The sequence below is a fragment of the Pelecanus crispus genome, chromosome 2 (assembly GCF_030463565.1).
Source record: "Pelecanus crispus isolate bPelCri1 chromosome 2, bPelCri1.pri, whole genome shotgun sequence".
NCBI classification, from domain to species: domain Eukaryota; kingdom Metazoa; phylum Chordata; class Aves; order Pelecaniformes; family Pelecanidae; genus Pelecanus; species Pelecanus crispus.
This window is the reverse complement of record NC_134644.1, coordinates 139,401,801-139,407,730: the sequence shown is the minus strand read 5'-3', so window position 1 is coordinate 139,407,730 and position 5,930 is coordinate 139,401,801.

Sequence of the window (5,930 nt, the reverse complement as noted above, 5' to 3'; positions counted from 1 at the left end):
GAGTAACAAGACAAGAACTAGAACTCGTGATGAAAACTCTGTGCAGACACCCATAAAGTGATGAGCACTGACACTAGGTTGATTTTGGGATACTTGGGAGACCTTAATTCCACCCTCTCCTCCAATCCTGCTGTTGACATGGAACTCCTCATCTTACATGTCAGAGGTCTAGCTAGCCAGGAACTCCTTTCTAAGACAGCTGGAAAGGTCAATATTCCTGGTTCTCAGCATGGCAGGAAAACCTAACAACCTAATCACCCTGGCACACTTCCGCCTGCCCGTTAACTATTGATGTATGTAAACTATGTAAAGACCTAACTTCTATCGGGTAAGGTTTCTTCTAAATAGTGGATCTAAATGTTCTTGCCTGTTAAGAAAACAGAACAAGTTTAAGCAACCTTTGCTTTATCCGTCGCTTAAGCAGACCCGTCTCAGTGAAATTTGTAATTATTTTCTAAGGGCTTGTTTAGACATGACAGTTGATGTAGATGAGAGTACAACAGGCATTCAAAACGCACTGGCTAGTCCTGAATAAGTCCCAGAGCAGAGAACTTCTTACTCGAGAGCATTGCTCTTGTTTAAGTTAGACTGGAACCGTTTATGCTTACTGCAGAACGTAAGGGTACACACACACATGCACAAACACAGGCACACACTTAAGCGCAGTTATTTCCAGAATAACTTCTGAGCAGGGATGTGTGTAGATGAGGACTGGTAGATGAGCTCGGGACTATGGCTGCCTGCAGCTGCAATGAGAAGAGAGGGCTGGATGCCAGCACGCGAGCCGGACGCTGTGCGTGCACACACTCTGCAAGAGAAGCTGCTAGTGCGGGGTACAGAGGGGAGATCCCTAGAACCATCTTAGCACCCCATTCTTCCTCTCCTGCTAAAAATATGACCCCAGATACAGCTACTAGGTTTCCTAGTGGCTCAGCTCTAGCTATTCCCTATGTCTCACTGCCACAGCAGCTTTTATCAATAATTGGTTTAGGAAAGAAAGACTCCAGTTTTCCCAGTGCCGTGGACACTGGCATAGGCACATTGTTTGCCAAAATGTTTTCAGTCAGAACTGGCTAATATTTTGATGGCAGTTTGGTCAGCCTGTACAGACAGGGATGTGTTTAAAGGTTTCATTTTTTTTCAAAATACATTGTGGCTCCTTGGCTAAGAGCTACAATTGCCCTGTTTAGGAAAAGGGAAACAAACATTCTGCCAATTTAACTTATGCACAAACACACACACACACACACAAACACTTGATCCTGACTTCTGCACATTCATCATTTAGCTCAAAAGTTTTTTTTTTGTGGAAGAAATAAATTGTTTGTCTATTGTCAGCATTAAGCAGATAGAGAAGTATGTAAGCTGGAATGTTACTTCTAAAGTTATTTTAAATATTTGGGTTGTCCACTTAAACTATGTTTAAATAAAGTTAGTATGAATTTCTTCATTTCTTTGACGGCACGATAAAGCCATACTTTCTGTCATTACATACATCAGCATTTGATGGCGAGGCTGAAACATGACAGGCTAATTATGATACCAAGTTTTGGGGTTTTATGTAACTACATAAAATATACACTTTGTTGGGGACTGTCCCTAGACTTCCCAGCTTTTTTTGCAAGGGAGGGGAGCAGCTGTGTGACTAAACACCTGGAATTTAGGCTTAGAAGCTTCATGACAAAGCCTTAAATCAGGTGCCCTCATCAACCAGTTCTGCCTGACCCCCTGTTTCAGGGTCTGTTAGAAGACCTTATCTCTGTGATAGACAGTTTTATTTCCTGTTCATGGGATATGAACTTGGCAGCAATGGAAAACTGAGCAGCGCCCCAACGTTTCTGTACTTGGAAAACTTGGGTTTAAAGCATTAATGGACAGAAACAGACTCTGAGGCCAAATACTTCCTGGATTACCATTTGTGTCATGATCATCTGCTTTTGTTGAACAAATGCTTAGGACTTGTCTACTCAGAGGCATGGAGAAAAATCAGGAATCTAATTCAGAGGTTAAGTTAATGCTTTTATATGCATTAAACTCTTGTGCAGATGCACACTTTCAGAACCATAGTGGTCTGTAACTTAATCCTTTAATTTATGTATGTTCGCTACACAGCTTTGATTCCTCCAAATTTTCCCAAGTTGCTCCTAAAGACAAGGCTCGTCAGATTTTTCTACACACAAAAGTTATGACAGATGATGGTGGTGTTTGAATGTAAAGAATAACGATTGCTCCTGAATTATTTATTCATTATGAAGCAAAAGGGTATTGTTCCCAATTAGCTTACCTCACTTAGAGGTCTTCTGCACCAGTCAGTATGATGTAAGTTAAAGTATGCACTTAGTGTGCGTTAACAACTCTACATACACCACCCAAACAGGCCTAACGGGGTGTGGGGGAAAGAAAAATTTATACTCTATTGGGCATCTAGCTTATGTGCTCCAAGCTGCAACTAAATTAATACATAAAATAACCAACAAGTACACGGTACGAGAAACTACTAACACCAAAAGCAAAGATACCTGAAGGCGAAACTTGTCTTATCTCACTCAAATTACTTAATGGGTACACCCAGTTTAGAAACCTGGTGACCTCAGATTCCTTTTAAAGACTAGGGAATGGAAGAGAAGGAAGACTCACTTTGAGAACAGCTCAGATTCTACAGGGATAAGTTTGCTCCCCCGAACACCTTTGCCATATGGATAGAAGGAAAGTCTAGGTTTACAGGCTCTTATTTAGCTATATAAAGTTAATGAGATTAATCTAGGCTCTACTGCCCATTGGGACTGTCCATACAGGAGGTGGATATAGGAGATGTGAATTCAGACTACTCTACATTTCCTTCCTACATGGTCAAGCTCATAAGAAATTCTAGTTCACGTTCATAGCATGTCCACTAACCAGAAACCAGGGTCCCTTTTTCTAGAGGAATCACAGAATGGCTGAGGTGTGAAGGGACCTCTGGAGGTCATCTGGTCCAATCCCCCTGCTCAAGCAGGGCCACTCAGAGCTGGTTGCCCAGCACCATGTCCAGGCTTTTGAATATCTCCATGGAGACTCCACAACCTCCCTGGGCAACCTGTGTCAGTGCTCCGTCACCCTCACAGCGAAAAAGTGTTTCCTGATGTTTGGAGGGAACCTCCTGTGTTTTGATGTGTGCCCATTGCCTCTGGTCCTGTCACTGGGCACCACTGGAAAGAGCCTGGTGCTAAAGAACTATTTGTGTAGACATTTACGTGGGAACTACATAGACAAATTCTCAAAGCGTAAGCCCAGGAGTAAGCTACCACCAGGTAAGCCTGGTTGTGAACACACTTCTGACATACCAGTTATATTGCAGCAACTGTCTATGCATATATACTTACCACAGGGCAAATGTGAGGAATTTTATTGCTCGGAGAGGGAAAGGTTATCTTGCACCTTCTGAGCTTTGGTTTAAGTAGAACACGTACAAACCCTTAAGGTACCATTCCTCTGACCAAGCACAGATAATAATGTCTGAACTAGTCATCCAGACATCTTCTGTAGCAAGAAAGCAGCAAGCTCCTGTGTTGTGAAAGCATCTAATCATCAGACAGGAACACAACTAAAACATGCCAAAAACCCCCAAGTCCCTAAATCAGGCAGTGAAGACTTTTCTCCACTGACTGTTAACCCTAGAGCACCACTGTAGATGTGCCAAGATAAGGGTGTGATTTGTCCTGCTTACTGGGAAGTACAGTGCTATAGAATGATCTTCAAACACATCATTTACAGAACTATAAGCTTAGCACCATTAAGATAGGAGCTTTCTGAGAAAAATTCCATCAGCTGCCTATCCCATCTGGTTGTTACAGCAAGACAAAGACAGGAAAGTACCAATACCAGGTGCACCCATATTGGCTCATCTGGGTGTTAACAGTAAACTTTTGTGGCATCATCCTACAGAATGAAGGAAAACATTCCTACACCAAGTTACTAGTTTAAAGTATTAATTTAAAACTTTTACTTGAGCTACTTAAACTGCACTGGCTTTGTGCTGAAATAATGCAGTCTATCAGTTAATTGGTGTATATCCACAACCCTGAAGAGACACAGTAATTCTCATAGTTTCTGATCATAGTATTAAAGGAAACTCTCAGCATCACATGGTATTTGCAGCAGTTTAGGGTAATCTAAACAGGGGAAACCCCAGTTCCGACTCCATCCTCAGTCACAAGTCTTCTCTTCCTGCTTCGTAGGAGTCACCCCTGCAACTGGGAAGCCACCAAGTCAACAAAAAACCCTCTTGGACAAGTGATCAGCATCTTTATGTGCTGTTTTTTTAAGGTGTGACCAGAGGTGACAGAAGTTTCAGGATTTTTTCTAGAACATCTCATCTGTATTAGGAAAAACTAACACTTTCAATTTGTTTCTCTGGAGGCTTGAACTGAATTTAAGCTGTCTCCCATTCTGCAAAACAAGCATTATTCACCTTATTAAGTTTGAAGCCATGGCTGTCTCCAGGGATGTTGCGTGCAATAACGTTGATATTACTTGACACACTAGAATAATATAAAATTAGCCTAAGATCCCCCCCACAAGCACTTAAGAGATCCTCACCAGATCTACAAGGTATCTGGTATCCCCTTTCTCTATATGTATCTAACTGACTTTTGAATAGGAGAATGAAAGTTAGGGTCTGAACAAGTTTTAGAAACATGCTCACAGAGCACACCAGTCACAAGCCACCCCTCAACCACACAGTTCAAGAACTGAGATGGACCATGATACTTCTGGAATGGTAGTAAATTCAAAGAAACCAGGATGACAACATATTCGATAACTAAAGTAGAACTCTACAAGCCCTGAAACTTGCTTTTTAAGTAAGTCTACAGCCATTGTAAATTGGCATGATGCTTTATAGAAACTTGGTATTACTGGTCAGCTGCTTATTTTTCTTCTGTCAGGCTAAGAGGAGTCCTGAGTATCAATATATCAAACTTTAAAAGTTGCTTCTTAGTCCGAGACAGCAATATAGATTGACACATACTAGAAAAACAAATGTGCATTAAAATGATGCTACATAATAGAATGAAATTTGCTGTACTTGCTCTTAGTGACTTTGCTGTCATAGTTAAACAGGGGAGTTAATTTGGCCCTGGGGAAGTCATTAAGAGGCTTTTCCAAAAGAGCATGGAATTTGGAGTAAGGGTTAGTGTAAACAGTTTCTTCTACTTTAGATTAATTTCTTAACAGGCTTAGTTAACAATTATTCTTCACACAGATACCAATTTTTTTTGTATGTATGTATATGTGTAGTAATAACTGCAGCTGTACTGAAACTACATTTACTTTTTGATTCATTAAAACTGCATACACATTGGGTCATTTTTATGTGGATCTAAATGAAGCTCCATAGAAAACCAAAATGAATATTCTTCAAAAGCTCTTTGACCAGTTACTTCATTGATGAGTTTACAAACTAGAGAAAATTGTCAGCTCCTAAAGCCTAATTTCACAGTACTTACTGACAGACTAAAGAGACTACACTGTAAACCATGTAGCTGACAAAGTGGATACAGAAACTGAGCAATAAATATTTGAACTGTGTTGATACTAAAGAGCTATGGAACAGGCACAAGTAGTTTGCATTAGTTTAGTCTTTCAAGGAAGCATTGCAATCACTCTTTTAAGGAAAAGGTGGCTCACTTTAATAACCACAGGCATTGGTCACTATTTAACAAGACATTCTAAAAAAGTAATCACAATTTGTCCAATAGTAGTTTACAAGTGGATGGTATACATTAAGATACAGAGGTAGAAGTTCATTTTTACAATGCTTCACTAATACAGATTACCAAATTATTCAAGGCACAAAATTGTTCGCTTTACAAAAAATACTGTAAAAATGTCATTTGCTGTTCTACAATGTGAGTACAACTCAAAAAAAATCTTTACACCCTTCCGTATTC